Raw genomic sequence first — 15,534 nt, 5'->3', positions numbered from 1 at the left:
TCATTCACTCAACCAGTCTTCACCGAGCACCTGCTGTGTGCCAGGCCCCCTACATGGGCCCAGCAATGAATGTGTGAGTCTCAGACCCTGGTCTGGCCCAGGCGGCTCAGCCTGGTGAGGAAGGACGGGATGCGGGTCAGCGCAGGAGAAGCCTGCAGCTCCACCTTGGGGAGCAGGTATCAAAAATGCTTTTCCTGATACCTGCCTGGAGGAGGTAACTGTTGGCTGAGCCCAAGGGACCCAGGAGAGGTGGTTCTAGGCTGCAGTGGAAAAGTGAGTGTGGCTGATGCCAGAGTTCAAGGTTGGAGGGTAAGGGCGCTGGCTGAAGAGGGGTGGGGATCGCCAGCCACGTGGGGAAGGCATTGGCACATCACCAGGTGGTCAGGGGCCAGAGCTCCAGAAAGCCCAGCAGCTGCCCTTGGGGAGAGGAGGGTGGCCCTCAGGGGTCACAGCTCCTCCCTGCCTCGCTGTCCTTGCTCAAAGGAGGCAGCAGTGGGAAGAACCCAGGTGTGGAGCTGGGTGACCTTGGACACCTCACTGCCCTCTGGGGCTGCAGCTGCCTCTTCTGCCAGCAGGGGTGACAGCTCGGAGAACACCTGCACGTACTCGATGAATGGGACCCTGCTGTGGAAGCAGGGACTCGGGGGGGACACTTCCTCCTCCACTCCAGCCTCAGCCCCTGTGGCCTGCAGCCTTTTCCAAAAAGTGAATTGCCACTTAGGGCACAAACATGTTGCAACTGATGCTGGTAAAGTGGCTGTTTCAAAAAATATCCTGCAAGTGTCCTGAGCCACGATGGTCGTTCCAAGGGAGGGCATCCTGGTCTCCTAGCAGAAATGAGCAATCTCAGATGGAAGAGGGAGGGGTGCTGGGCTGGGCTGCCCTGCTGCCCTGCCCGGTGCATCGAAGAGACCAGGCCATTGCCCCGGCTGGGCCCTGAGAAACACGCCTGGAGGACCAAGAGAGGGACATCAGCCACACTCTTGACCCCTCCTCTGCGCTGCCCAGGGCGGACAGAAGGAAGAATGTCTGAGAAAATGTCACAGCCCAGAGGGGCCCAAAGAGACGAGTCGCTCATCACAGGGGGTCCTGGGGTGGAGACGGGGGAACGGGAGTCCGAACGCAGTGTGTGTGTGTGTGTTAGCCGATGCTGTGTGGGTCGGGTTTGTCGGCTGTGACCATGTGTCTCACTGCGGTGTCAGCAACGGGCACGCGGAGCGCCAGCTACGTCGAGACTCTAGTGCAGTCCTCGTGACTTTCCCGTAAATCCAAACTGCTGGAAAACCAAAAGCTTGTTTTTCTTCTTTTCAGATTTTCCTTTTTTTTTTTAAGGTTTTATTTACTTACTGTTACAGAGATGGAAGGGAGAGAATGTGTGAGTGATACATCCACTGCTTGCCCCTCTAATTCCCCCAAAGGGGTCCTGGCCCACCAGCCAGGCACGTGCCCTGACTGGGAACCTGGGAACCGAAGCGGCGATCAGCCCACTGAGCTACAGCAGGCAGGGCCCCAAAGCTTCTTTGTAAGTGTTGCAGTTCTCTACAAAGGGCTCCCCTTCCCCTAGCGCCCTGAGCTTCTCCTTCCGCACAAGCTCCCTGCACCCCGCCCCTGCCTTCCTTCCCGGGTCACCTCCTCACCTCCCAGGCCCTGCCCTCCACTTGAGGCCGGCCAGTCCTCAGCAGCCTCAGGGTCCCGGGCGGCCCGTCCAAATCCAACGCCGTAGTTCCTCAGCACCTGGTACGCCCACTCCCCTCCTGCTAGTTCGGCCCTTTTCTCAAAGCGGTGGTCGACTGCTGGGACTCCACCTGGGTTGGGGGCAGCGCTCCTGACCTGGCACACTGGGCCGGCGCACCCAGCGTCCCCTCTGAGCCCCCAACCCTCGGGGCTGAGCCCAGCAGGGCGGGGCTCTGATGCCCAGAGGAAGGAGCGCACGGGTAGCTGAAGGGGAGGTGGAGGGCGAGTCATGCACCAGTGGGGGGCGGGGAAGGCACGCCCCCCCCCCCGCCCCCCCTGATCCCAGAGAGGGTGGAAAACGGCGCCCCCAGCCGGTGCCGTCCTAAGCCCAGGTCCAGACCCCCAGTCCAGCCCCGGCTCCCAACCTAGGTGCCTCCCCAGCCCGTGCCGTCCCCAGCACAGGTCCCGCCCCCAGCCCCGGTGCCGCCCCAACACAGGTGCTGCCTTGGCCCCGAGTGCGATGCCTCAGCCCCGTCCGGCTTCCTGAGGCCGGGCTCGGTTTGCGCGGCGGGCTCAGGACGCGGTACAGCTTCGGACGCAGCGCGGTGAGTCCCGGATCCGCGGGCGCGGCGCTCCCTCCTGAAATCAGGCAGGGCAGCCCCTCCCTGCACCTCAGTTTTCTGGGGCCTCCCGCTGTGTGGACACGGCTTTGTAGACAGCGGCTGTGCAGAGATGCGGACAGGCAGTGTGGACGCAGACAGGCTGTGTAGACGCCTCTGGGATGTCTGAGTGTGGCAACCCGTGTAGACTCGGTGCACTTGCGTCGTGCACACTGTGGGCAGGAGGTTCCCATGGGCTCCCCATCCCTAAGGCAGTTTTCCAGCATTTCTGTGAATTAATGTGACTAAAACCATGGTGGTGCCTCAGCCCGGAGCCTTGGGGGCTGGGGGCTGGGGGGCTGGGGCTTCCCAGGACTCAGATGGACGGAGATGGGTAAAGACTGCCCTGTGTCTGATAGAGTGGCTCCCCTCCCCCATCCTTTGTGTCAGCCTCTTAGTTGCTGGGGAGGAACTGAATGACAAAGATTTGGGGGTAACAGTTGGGGAGGGGGTGGTCTAGGCCTGAAACTGGGGGGTGGGGTTGTCTTTGCCTGGGGAAGGGGCTCCCGCAGCTTTAGTCACCGGTCGCAGGAAAGCCACTCTCAGCACAGTTTGTGTGATGTCCTCAGAGCGCCCCCAGTCTAATGAGAGATTTCCCTATTTCCCGTGGCTTGGCTGAGGATGGCTGAGGTCCTTACTCTCCTTACCCAACTTACAGGGAACAGAGCCAGGGTCCGGGACCCCGCATGGGAAGGCATGAGCTTTGGCATGGCCAGAGGTTTGGGGAACGTGTGTTCACATCCACACAGGCCCCCGACGGACCCACTGGTGTCCTCTCACTGGGATGGCGAAGGGGAGCCTCCGTGACCGGGGGTGGGGTGGGGGGCACAGTATCTGGCCGGAGGGGGCCGTGGCCCCCATACTTCTCTGTCTGTGCCCATGGGGTGTGACCTGCAGGCCCAGAGCCCACCCGCCTGCCTGCCGCCCTGGCGTGGTGTGGTGTGCGTGTGTGAGGTTGCGTGTGCCTGTGCACGTGGTCATGACTGTGTGTGGTTGTCATCGCATGGTTGTGTCTGTTGTTGTGTATGATTCTGTGTGGTTGTGTCATTGTATGTATGGTCACATACATGAGATTGTATGACTGTGTGTTTATGTGTCACTGTGTATCTGTGCAACTGTGTGACACGTGTGTGGTTGTATATGTAGTGATAGTGTGTGGTTGTGTGTGATTGTGTACTTGTATGTGTGGTCATGTGTGGTTGTGTGGTGGTGTCACTGAGTGTGAGTGGTTGTGTATGATCAGGTGTGTTTGTATGTCTGTGTAACTACATTTGTGACCACGTGTGCTGTTGTGTATAGCTTCATTGTAGCAGCGTGTGGTCACATGAGGTTGTGTCTCTGGTTGCATGTGGTGTGTGGACTCCCCCCTCACCGGTTTCCTGACCTGGAAAGTGGCACAAGGGCCACCGCTGCCCACGTGGACCTAACAGCCACACAGCCCAAGTCCTCGCTGCAGCAGGCAGCCCCCTGGTCCCAGCAAACAGAAGCCCGTGCGCTCACGCAGTGCAGACGCGGGCAGGCCCCAGCCCACCCTGGCTCTGGGCCCCATCCCTGCTGAGTGTCCATGTGCTGTCCAAGGCTTTCTTCACAGAATTCTGAAGGTTCAAACGGCCAGCGGGTGTAAAACGTGTCGCGGGCAGTCTGCAGGCAGAAGCGTGTTGGACGGCCTTTCACTGAGGCTGGGACTCTGACCCAGGACAGCCCGCGACAGAAAGCTCCACTCCCGTTAGTGCGGCTGTCCGTCCAGGGCAGGGAGTGGGCCGGGCTGTGGTGGCGGGGACGGTAGAGGCAGGTGGTCCCCGCCACGGCCAGGCGAGTCCTGCTGGCCCCAGAGGAGGCTGGAACAGAAGCAGGGGGCACAGAGGCCTGGGCTGCTGCTCTTGCCCTTTGGGAAAGGAAGGAGAGAGGGACAGGCAAGGAGAGGGGGTGCGTGTGTTCAGGACCACGCGGAGGCCGCTCTCTGGTTGCCGTGTTCAGGGCTCACCTGGCTCACCTGCATGGCGAGGTCCTGGGCGGCAGAGACCCATTTCGTGACAGAGCAGTCATCAGCCAAATGGAAGGAATTCCTGAAATTTTAGGAACTGTGTGTGTGAGAGAGGAGGGGAGAAGGGGGAGACAGAGACCAAGACAGAGAGACACAGAGACCAGGACAGAGAGAGGCAGGGACAGGGACAGGAGACAGAGACAGAGAGAGAGACAGACACACAGGGAGAAGACAGAGAGACAGACAGAAGCAGAGAGACAGATAGAGAAGCGGAGAGAGACAGACACGTAGACACGGGGACGGACGGAGACAGAGATGTGTATGAAGAGAGAAACAGACAGAGAGGAGACAGTCTCTCCGAGCTCAGCGTTGCCGTCTGTAAAACGAGGACAGCGTGCCGGCCCGAGGGTGCAGGTACCTGGCTGCCGCCGGGGGCTGCACGGGCACGCGTGTGGACCCCGTGCCCTCGCGGCTGCTCTGGGCAAGAGTGCCTCTCACCCTCCCATGCAGGCGCACCCCGGGAAAGGGCTGTTCCAGGGTAATTAGGTGAACCTGTGGGCTCTAAAATTAATGCAAAGAATAACCTATTCAGGCTGATATCTGCATAAGGCTTTGTTGTTTTACCCTCTTTACCTCTGTCAAATAAAGAAAATGATTCCAGAATAATTTTAGTAACAAAGATTGGCAGAGACGGTCCCCATCCACCCTTCACCCAGCTTCCCCAGCGTTAAAATCTTATGTAACCAAAGCACAATAATCCAGACTAAAAAATTAACATCGCCAGCCCCCTCTGAGACTTTATTCTATTTCCCCGTGTTCCCATTCTTGTCTTTTTTTTTTTTTTGCCTGAGATCAAAGCCGAGGACCCACATTGCATTCAGGACCTGCATTCATTTTAAATTACTGAAGTCCTGAGTGGTTGGGAGTTTCTTCCTCAAGCCTGCGAGTCTTCGTCCGTTTCCTGGGCATCGCCCGTGTGCATCGGCCTCTCCCCTGGATGCCCCCCCACGGGGTCTCCCCCCCTCTCTCCCCCAAGCACATTATGAAGCCACAAGGGCACGAGATATCATCATCACAAAAAGTTTTTTCACAAAAACTCTTCCCATGAAAACCAAACAAAAAGTCCACAGACAAAAAGGGAAGAAAAGCAGACCAAACTTATTAAATTTCCTTTAGGCTTGCTGAGTGATTTATTGCGTGAAGTTGGGGCAAAGTGGGGGAAGGTTTTCCTGGCTTGGCCTGAATCCAAGGCCGAGATTGGGGAGAAACGGGAGAGGCTGTGGTGCAGAGAGGTAATGCCGGTCCCACAGGCGGCCTTCAACTGCAGGGGGACCGAAAGTGGGGGGCACGTGGGAGGGGAGATTCCAGAATCACCGGGAACTAGGACAAAGACAAAGGCACAAGGGCCACGGCCGACGGTTGCAGAGTTGAGAGTGAGTCGGGGGAGGAGCCTGTGCGGCCAGGGGCAGCGCTGAGGGGCAGTTAGGGGTCAGGGGTTTTGCTCAAGCTGCTAGCTGACCCTGCTTGGGAGAAAGGGAACCCAGGCGCTCGGTTTCCCCTTGAGAGGCTGAACCGCTGTTTCAACCATTAGAGGCAAGGAGAAGATTCAGGGCCGGCACACGTCGGGGGGCTGGGGGCGAAGGAGGATAAGGAGAGAAGGGTGTGTGCTTTCTGGGAAGGAGCACAGACAGCCAGACAGGAAGGCCATGGGCTCGGGAGTCCCACGTATTAGTTATCGGTTGCTGTGTAACAAATTATCCCCAGATTTAGCAGACTGAAAAATGCACATTTAGCATGCCGGTGTCTGTGGGTAAGAATTCAAAAGTGATTATCTCAGTGGTTCTGGCCGAGGGTCCCTCAGTCAGGCTGCTGGCTGGGGCTGCCTCAGGCTCCACTGGGGCTGAGGAGCAGCTTCAAGAATGTTCCCTTGTTGGCCGTTGGCTGGCGGTCCCCGCTTCTGTCCATGCGTGGCCCCTTTTCTAGCACAGCTTGAGCATCCTCATGACATGGCGGATGACTCCCCCATTGAGTGACCCCAGAGATAGTGAGGAGGAAGTCACGCATCTTTGATGACATAGTCTCAAGAGTCACACTCCGTCGTTGCTGGTGCATGAGGAGCGAGTCAGGTCCAGCTGGCACTCAAAGGAAGGCAATCTGGCTCTGCCAGAAAGGGCGGCAAAGGATTTGTGGACATGCTTTCAAACCACCACATCACGTGACCTTGGGCAGGCCACCCTGCTCCTGTGTGCCTCTGCTCCCTCTCCCGTCCCAGTGCAGCCGGCCTCCCAGCGGAGAGACACCAGGTCAGTAACACATGAAACATCTGGTGCGATGACCTCTCTGGCTCAGCTCATGCTCTTGAGGAACGACGTGCCCGCTGCAGTCCTCACATGTAGCCCTGGAGCTGCGAGGCCGGAGTGCAGGGCACAGTGACTCACGCTCCCAGTCAGTGTTAGGCTAAAGAGCAGAGAGAACATTCTCCCTGGCTCCCTGCTTGAAGGATCAGCCACTTCTCCCAAAGGGACTCTAGGGGACCCCGGGCTCTGCACCCTGGAAGGAACCGCCCTGCCATCTACTCCCACGAGTACAGCTTGCAGAAATCAGGAGAAAACAGACAAAGCGGGGGAGGTGGGGGGGACCACTGGGAGGCCATGGATGAGCACGGCGGGCGCCAGGGCGCAGCGCACGCAAAGGCCCCGAGGCCGGCTGTGCGGGGCGTGTTTGGGGAATGCCGCCCAGGCCCGTGCAGTCGGACTGAAGGGGGGAGAAGTAGGAGCTGCAGAGACAGAGCAAGACCAGGTGGGACCACGGAGAGTGAGAGCCACGGGGAGGCTGGAGCAGACGCGGGCCGAACTCAGAGGCAAGGCGGCGAGGGTGGAAGCAGCCCGCCCCGGACAAGGCCGAGGGGTGCAGTCCTCATCCCGGGGCGGGAACGGTGGAGGCGGCCCGATTCTAGGCACAGTTCGAAGGCGAAGCTGACAGCGTTGTCAGGCAGACCGGATGGGGGCTCCGGGGAAGGTGTCCCCCATGGCCTTTTGGCCTGAGTGTGTGTAGAAGCAGCGCTTCTGTCTGAGACGGGGAAACTGTTGGGGGCACAGGTGTTGGGGGTGTGAGAAGCGCTATCAGTTTGGTGTGTCAGATCTGAGACGCTTGTCATTGGGTTGTGGTGACAAGGCACCACAGATGTGGTGGCTTGAAACAGTGTCTGTTTATGAGCTTACAGTTTCTGCGGGTCAGGAGTCTGGACACGACGCAGCTGAGTCCTCTGCTCAGGATCCCCCGAGGCTGCGGCCAGCCGGCCGGCCCGAGGCAGGGCGCACTCCGGCTCCTCCAGGTCGGCGGCGGGGGATGAAGGGCCCAGATCCCGCTGGCTGTCCGCTGGTGGCCACTCTCAGCTCCCGGAGGCCACCGCAGTTCCTTGTCCCCAAGTTCTCTGGCCGGCACGGCCACTTACTCCAGCCAGCCAGCCCCCCTCTGCTAACACAGAGTCTTACATCATGTCATGTAATCATGGCAGTGATGCCCACCACCCCTGCCATAGTCTGTTGGTTAGAAGCAAGTCCCGAGTCCTGATCACACTCAAGGGGACAGGATTACACAGGGGTGTGAGCACCAAGAAGCGGGGTCATAGGGTCATCTGAGGTCACCCAGGAGAAGGTTTCCGTAGCATTGGGACCTGAGTCAGGAATTCAGAAGGGAGCCTGGGCCAGCGTTCGTGGCTGTCAGGGATGCTGTGAAAACCCAGACTGGAGGCCGGCACACAGCTGCAGGTGGTCCATGAAAACAGGTATTCAGTCTTCTTGAAACAGCCTATTTTTTAAACATAAAAAAATTAAGGAAACTCAGTCGCTGACACATGCAAGGAGAAAACGAGTAAGAGAATGCAACTTTTCAAATAAATGGGAGGCAAATCAGCGTTCGAAATGGCTGTCCCCAGGGCCCGGGTCTGGGTGAGGTGAGCAGGGCCCTCCCCGTGGCCACAGTGGTTGAGGGGACGCGGAAAACTCAGTGACCCAGAGAAACAATGTCAAAGTGCAGCACCGTGGACCATCGCGTGAGCGCAGAGGAGCCCCCGGTGAGGAAGCCACCAACGTTTTAAGCGAAGACAGGCCAGGACGGGGCTGGGGTTGAGGAGGAGAACGAAACGAGTTGGGCAGGTACAAGGTCAGGTCCCGCCTTCAGATAAAATGTTGCTATTTGCTGGATCATGGATTTGGGTCATTCCTTTTGATTTTTAAAAATTGTTGCATGAAAATGTTACTCATCTCATGGACTGAGGTTGTCGGTGCCCCTGAGATTTTGCCCCCTGAAGCCAGTGCCTCCATCACCTCTCACTGGGCCTTGGCCTTGGCCTGGGTCTCCTCCCAGCACGCTCTGCACCTGAGGTTTCCTGTCTTTCTGGAAACAAGTGCTGGCAAGCGTGAGGGTGGCATTAAGGACACGCTGGCCTTAGAACGGGATTCCCCGAGTCTCCGCCAGGAGGCTGCGAGCAGAGGTGGTCCCTGCCTCGTCCACAAGTGTGGCTTAGCTCACAACGTCCTCTTGCTCAGCACCTCCCTAGCAGAGTCCAGACTGTTCCAGACCCTCGCTGGCAGATGGAGACCAGAGAGGAGGCAGTGGCCAGATGTCCTGATGTCTGGGTTCACGCTCACACAGTGCCAGGGGGCCCAGGATGATGGGTTGCCCCAGGCGGGAGTGACCCGCTCGGTGACAGGCCAGCTCTGCTGGGCTTGGGGGAGAGTCGGGCCTGCTGCCTCCCGCCTGGGACGGCGGACGGTGGCGGCCTGCAATGAGCGGGAGGCGGGTTGGAGCACAGGCTCCGGCTGGGCACGGCAGCGCTAATAACAATTCACAGTGCGGTTCAGCTCTCTGTCTCGACCCCCTGTATCTCGGTGACCCTGCAGATCTTAGATCTGGCGCCAGCCCCCCTCCGAGCCGCTGGGACCATTCCTGGAGCCGGGGGCAGTGCGTCCCACACCCACTCGTGCCTCTTATTTCACAGCCGCACATTCACCCTGCAGCTTTGTCTGGGGGGGTTCTCATGTGTCTCTGAAGCGCAGGCGGTAACCTATCCTCCTGTGTGGTTTTCAGAGAAATTGCGCCTCATCCTTTCCGGGGCTTTCTCTTGGCTCCGGGTGGCCGTGCGGGGCCCGAGTCACCCCTGCGCTCTCTCCTGTTTCCCCTAATCGGCTATCTTCCCTCGCTCGGCTCGGCTTTTGTGTCCTGTTTCTCCCACCCCCAATCTTTGCAAAACATAAAATAAAGCAAATTCTAGAGGAGATCTGTAGTCTGAGATTAGGGGTGTCAAGGGTCTTCCAGATCCTTCCACCCCTTTGCGTCTCTCTTAAGCAAAAACACCCACTTGTCCGAGACAGGCCGTCTCCATTCCAAGGAGTGAAAAGAGAAAGATACATCTAAACAGGCATGTTTGTTTTTCATCTACCCAACACCGAATCATTTATCGGGCTGACTTTTTTTAAAGCCCTCAGTGAACTGTACATCTTGGATGGAAGTTTACTTCGATACAGAAACCTGGGTGTTGGGGAAGAGCTGGGTGCTAAGTGGCTGTTACCTGACGGCTCGATGATTAGCTCACAAGGACTCTCGCTTCTGCTTCTCAGCACGACCAGCACGACGGGGAAGAGACCGCAGGCCACCCCGGCCTCGGCTGGGCGTGCGCAGTCTGCCTCGCGAAGCTAACGCGCACCTGGCCCACTTCTTCCTTAGCCACACTGTCAGCTTTTCACTCTAGCAGCAAGGGCCTGGTCTACGCCGACTGTTTGCAGAGACTTTGCCGGGAGATGAGGCAGCGGGAGGCGCAGAGGCACGTGTCCATCCTTGAAGAACTCATGGGCATCACAAAGGTTCTGTAAAACGGGCACATCCAGGTGGAACTTCATTATCGCCTCCCCAGCCGGCCCCTGGCGCCCCCCACTCTACTTCCTGTCTCTGGATTTGATGACTCTGGGGGCCACCAGTGAGTAGAATCACACAGTACATTGTGACTGGCTTCTGTCACTGAGCGTGATGTCCCCAAGCCCACCCGGGTTGCAGCAAGGGTGCGGATTTCTTAGGGGGCAGAACAAGCGTGGACTGGCTGGAGGGGCGGATGCTGAGTGACCAGTCGGGAGGGCTTGCGGCCAATACTGTGAACTGGGTGCTGAGGGCAGTAAAGGGCTGCCGAGGAGAAGGGAGGCAAGGCTATCACGTTTATACCGATCGGGCTTCCTCCCCCTGCACACAGCTGGCATTCAGGGCACTGCATTATGATGATCAATGCCTCTCACCCCCACCCACCCGATGCCAGGGGCACCCCCACTTGTGACAACCACAGATGTACCCAGATGCTGCCCAGTGTCCCCTGGGGGCAGAATCATCCCCAGAGGAGAACCCCTGATGTGGGCAGGTATCTCCAGTTGTGTGGACAAAATGGACGGGAAGGAGCAAACCTGAGGTTAGAAAGAAAGCTGCTCGCCCAGGAAAGGTGTGAAGGCCACAGGAGCTGGGCTGAGCGGGCGGAGGAAGCCAGCAGGCTGGCCAGATGTGGGGCGACCCGCAGGGAGCAGAAGGAGGAAGGGGGAGTGACAGAAGACTCTGGGGCTGGTCTTGAGTATCAACCAAGGGGAGAGGCGGCACCCAATTAGATGAAGGGGTGCTGTGACCGGAAGGCCTGGGGCCGGGGGGACTAATGACCAATGTGGAGGGCGGGGATACATATTGTGATCAGCAGGTCTGGTGGCCAGATGGGTTGGGCACCAGGATTGCCAAAGAAAGGAATTCTGGGGGGACAAATATGACATTGTCACCCAAATGCCACGGAAAATTAGCACTAAGGGGACAAACCGGATCAACAGCCAGAGGTAATGAGGCCTAAGAGGTTCACTGCCTCAGGGGGCCACAGATTAGCCAGGTAGAAGCTGCAGTGTGGACATTGGTCTTCGGATGACCAGCATTCCTCCCACGTGCCCCAGAGAACAGTGGGGGAAGGACAGGCCGCTTTTCAAGGTGCCCTTCCTGCAGACGCCCAGCACCCGGGTCAGCACCCCAACCCCTCCCGGGTCAGCGCTGCCCACAGAGCCTGCAGGAGTGCCCACTGCTGCTGTGACAAAGTGCATCGCACAGGGCTGTCCCCAGGGCTGTCCGTCCCTGTCTTTTCCAGCTTCTAGCGGCGCCGCATCCCTGGCTCGAGGCCCCTTCCTCATCATCACAGCCACCGGCGCAGCCTCTTCCAGCTCTGACTCTGACCCTCCTTCTCCCTCTTGCGGGGACCCTGTGAGGACACTCAGCTCACAGGAAACCCAGGGTTGTCCCCATCTCAGGGGCCTGGACTTAGTCCCACCTGCTAAGTCTCTTTACCATGCAAGGTGGTATGTTCACAGGTCCTGGGACCGGGACGGGGGTGGATTTGGGGGCATTATTCTGCCTGCCACAGTGCCCACACAAAACGCCATTTCTATGGAAGCACCAGAGGCACCGTCAGAATGTTTGGATCCAACAGTCACTGCCTCTTCTGAGTCTTGCTTGGTTCAAAGGCAGATTTTGTAGCCTGATTCTTATCTGTGCTCCACCAGGCCTGCCAACTGCTGGATGAGGTTTCTCTGCCCCTCGAGGAGGGCCACGGCGGGGTCGGGCCAGGGCACGGACGCCCCGGCGCGGGAGAGGCTCGGAGACGGCAGAGCCAGCCCGGTGAGCTTCTCCCAGGAGTCCTTGTTTGCTCGTAGACGCCTGTTGCTGGCCCCCTCGTCCTGGGTGCTCCGTGTGGACAGAGTCCCAGGGCTTCTGAGACTTGAACCGTCTCCAGCACCAGCTCACTCTTCTCACATTCCGGTTTCCAGTAGTTCCTCTCTTTCGCTCTCTCAAATTTTTTCCTTCCTTTTTATTTTTTATAACATACCGTTCACCATCGTAACCATTTTTAAGGGCACAGCTCAGTGGCATGAAGCACATCTTTATTTTTGTGTGCAACCCTCGCCACCTCCACCGTCTCCAGAACTTCCCCATCTTCCCACACTGACACTCTGCCCCAGTTAAACCCTAACTCCCCCTGCCCCAGCCCCCGAGCCCCACCACCTACTTCCTGTCCCTGTGGATCTGACTCCTCCAGGGGCCTCCTGCGAATGGGGTCACACGGTGTCTGTCCCTCTGTGTCTGGCCTCCCACACCGCGCACAATGTCCTCAAGGCTCACCAATGTTGTGGTGAGGATCAGGGCTTTCCGATCCTTTTTCATGGCCGAGTAATATTCCAGTGTCTGGGTGGACCACACTGTGCTTTTTGTTCACTCATTGATGGGCACTCGGGTTGCCTCTACCTTCTGGCTGTTGTCACTCATGCTGCTGTGATCACAGGTGTGCAAGTCCTTGAGTCCCTGCTTTGAATTCCTTTGGGTGTCTTCCTAGGTACCCCAAATCACTGGGCGGAATCGCTGATTCCTATGGTGACGCTATTTAATATTCCGAGGAGCCAACAGACTGCTCTGCAAGCAGCTGCCCGCTCCTCATGATCACACAGCGCACGAGAGTCAGGCTTCTCCACATCCCACCAACACTTGTTATTGTCTGGGTTGTGATAGTAGCTAACCTAATGGCTGTGAAATCTCTCTTTTTAACTTTTTTCTTCTGTGAGGAGTGTGGGGCTGACCACAAGGTCCGGGGTCAGAGTCTCCATGCTGGTGTCTGTTGTCGGCAGATTTCTGCCTGCGGGGCACACGGCCTGTGTGGGCCCTGCCCGGTGAGTGTGGAGAAACCCTGAGTGTGACGACATGGTCCCTCCCTCGACTTGGTCACGTTACATGGGCAAGGTGACAGAGTGTCGTTCCCACGGTTACTTTGCATTCTGCAAGACTCCGCCCCAGCCGTCTGGAGTCGGTTTCCCCTGGCGGCCTTGACCAAGTCACTGTCGTGTTGTCAGGGGGGCAGCGAGCAGGAGGCGCCTGGGCTCTGAAAGCAGCTCCTGGCCAACAGCTGGAAAGAGAATGGGGACCTGAGTCCTCAAACTGCAAGAAAACACATTTTGCCACCAATAAGGAGCCCAGAAGTGCGTCCTTCCGCAGTTGACCCCCGGCAGGGATGAGGACGCAGCTGGGGCGACGCAGAGTGCAGCCTCGTGAGACCCCGAGGGAGGGACCTGGCTACAACGTGCCAGGACCCTGACCCATGGAAACCTTGAATAATCACTGCATTGTTTTAAGCGGCTACATCTATGGCAATTCGTTACAAAGCAAGAGCTGACCGACACACTTTCTCTACACGGCCCTCCCTCCCTCGCCCCTGCCTTGGGGCCTCCTTACCTGCTCTGTCCTTACCGTGTGAGCACCTGTCCCGGCCGCGGGGCACTGACTGCACTCCTGCTCACCCTTCAGAGTGCACACAGCTCGTTCCCGCCTCAGGGCCTCCCCAGACCCCCTGTCTAGACCAGGACTTGGGGGCCCATGGGTGCATCTCTCCTGTCAAGCCTTTAGTTGCTGTGATTTTAATTTGTTTACATCTCTGCCAGTAAGGTCTAAGCTCTGCAAGCTCAGAGAATCACATCTGCCTCGTTCAGGGCCGGGTACCCGGCGGAGGGCACCCAGGTCATAAATATCGGACAGCGGGAGAGCCGGATGAATGGCGCTTCTATGTTCGACGCTAAACAGCAGGAGGGCCCCTTCCCAGCCCTAATGACGATGATGACAGGACGATCCAGAGAACACAGGAATCCTCAGAGAACCCGCGGGGCGGCGGCAGCAGGGGCGGCTGGGGCTGAATGAACTTAGTGTGTGCGCGTGGGGTGGGGCCACGTCAATGAGCTCACACATTACATTTGACTTCCCAGCCCTAAACACAGAAGGGAATCTTGGTGTCTTTGTCCCTGAAACATTTCATCAAGCAATTCGTAGAGATTCTTGGCTCCTCGGGAGGCAATTCAGCTCAAGTGTGAGAATAAAGGGGCAAGTGTTGTGCAGTCTCGCTCCCCGCCAGCCCCGCCCCCCGCTGCCCCCACACGCCTCCCCTGTCTCGTCAGCTCTGGGCGGTGGCCGTCAGGTGCAGAGCAGCCTTTCCCAGCAGACACGCGGCCCTGTGGTGGGACGGAACAGTCCGGCTGGGCCCCGGGGTGCGACTCCAGGCTTCTCCATAAACATACTCAAATTTACACTCAGGTAAATTTGAATTTCAAAGAAACAACATGTACTTTGTCTAGCATAAGTATGTCCCAAATATTGCACAAGACATACTTACACTAAACTACTTACGAGGGACTGCATTGCTCCAGTAGAATGGAGAAAGAGAGAGACTTTAAGGAACTGGGCCCCACGTGATGGGGCCAGCAAGCCTGACGTCTGTGGGGCAGACAGGAGACCCAGGAAAGGCCACACGGCAGCTTGAGTCCAAAGGGAGTCGGCAGGCAGAACTCCTTCCCCTCAGGGGACCTTCAACTGCTTGGCTGTGGCCCACCCACGCTACAGAAGGTCTTCTGCATTACTCAACATCTACCACTTTAAATGTGAATCTCATTGTAAAATTACCATCAGAGCAACATCTAGAATCATGTTTGACCAAACAATGGGGCACCGCAGCCTAGCGAACTGGACACACAGAATCAGCCACCCCACAGACATCCTGATGCCACAGAGGTGCGTGTTGCTTGTCTGAAATTCAAGTTTAGTGGGGTGTCCTGTAGTTTATCTGACACCCAGTCCTGCCATTCATCCCTAGGGGCCTCCGCAGTGGCTCCATGACCTTCAGGGAGGCCCCCAGTTCAGCGGCATTTCCATGAAGCCCTGTCCAGGAAAATAGGATGGGATTATCACCCCAACTTTCTTCTCTGTGGTTTTCTGATGGGAAAAAATGTGTTGGAGTCCGGGGTGAATCTTCCCCACCCACACGATGCAGGCAGCTTCCCGGGAGCCAAGGTGAAGGGGAGGTAATGAGATCCACCTCCAGAGAAAGCGTGCAGATGAGTCAGCCCCTCTGCAGAGAGAGGCTCCTCTGTGGGCTGAGAACGAGGGGGTTGGAGTAAAGGTCTGCTCAGGTCTCGGGAACCTGAGAGAATTACCCAGTGTGGGTTCGGTGGGGCGCACAGTCAAGGCTCTGTCTCGGGGCTCTTCTAGTTGCAAGTGGCAGAAACACACCGCCCTGTGTGAAAATGAAAATGTGTCGGCTCTTCATGAAAAGTCTCAGAGGCAGAAGTGCCAGGGCTCCGCCTGCCAGTGCCTGTCAGCTCTGCTCTCTGGGAACTG

This window comes from Phyllostomus hastatus, unplaced genomic scaffold (genome assembly GCF_019186645.2).
Source record: "Phyllostomus hastatus isolate PE091 unplaced genomic scaffold, TTU_PhHast_1.1 phas_contig_159, whole genome shotgun sequence".
Classification (NCBI taxonomy): domain Eukaryota; kingdom Metazoa; phylum Chordata; class Mammalia; order Chiroptera; family Phyllostomidae; genus Phyllostomus; species Phyllostomus hastatus.
This window is presented reverse-complemented; position numbering follows the sequence as displayed.